Raw genomic sequence first — 814 nt, forward strand, 5'->3', positions numbered from 1 at the left:
GTCCTTATTTGTATTGTTTCCCCTCATTCTTGATATAAGTATTTCACGCCCAGCTTCTATAACAATGTCCGTAACTTTCTGTATGAATGCCATCCACTGCCATAATTGAAACACCGACTCATTCACACCTGGTGCACTTGAGGCTGACGCAACCTTCCGCTACCAAAATCACATTTTCCGCAAGGTGCATTTAAGATTCACCTAACGTAAGGCCTCATTCTAATTTGGGAAATACCACCACCAAAAAAAAAAAAAAACTCTGCATAGATAGGTAGCAGTTTATAGAATCGATGCATTTTTTAAAATTTGATGACTGTTTTATTTAAGTTCGACATACGCCTCGTAAATCCCGGGACACCACTGTGCTTTTAACAATGCTGGCAATATTATAACTATATAATGCATCTCTCGTTTTGGCATAAAAATCGTTGTATTAACAAAAGAATTTTGTATTGCCACATCCTTACAAGGGTATTTCAGGAAAACAAACAAACAAACGCCATGTATAATGTATTAAAACAGGTGTCATTGAAATTCAACGATATTACACATTATACTCATTGTAGGACTTCTAATATACGATTTACAGTCAGCTTATACATTTACGCCCCTAGAAGCAACGAAAATTACCCTGGCAACAGTAGTACCCAGTGATCCAACTGGGGATGAATAGAAGAATGACGTCAGAGTGACATCAGTAGACGAATCATGATTTGGCTGGCGTCTGCGTCGCACATGTGCCGTCATGCGCTGCACACGTTGCATTGCATTGTTATTCTCAGCTCGAGGAATGCACGATTTATTGCGCGCGCGC

General features: G+C 39.6%; 1 protein-coding gene across 1 annotated transcript in view; it reads left to right on the forward strand.

Annotated features, from left to right (window-relative positions):
- The window catches only part of LOC119591304 (pirin-like), a gene marked incomplete in the record, with an annotated part of 7,937 nt that overhangs the window by 1,095 nt on the left and 6,028 nt on the right, over positions 1–814 (forward strand).

Source organism: Penaeus monodon, chromosome 28 (genome assembly GCF_015228065.2).
Source record: "Penaeus monodon isolate SGIC_2016 chromosome 28, NSTDA_Pmon_1, whole genome shotgun sequence".
Lineage (NCBI taxonomy): Eukaryota > Metazoa > Arthropoda > Malacostraca > Decapoda > Penaeidae > Penaeus > Penaeus monodon.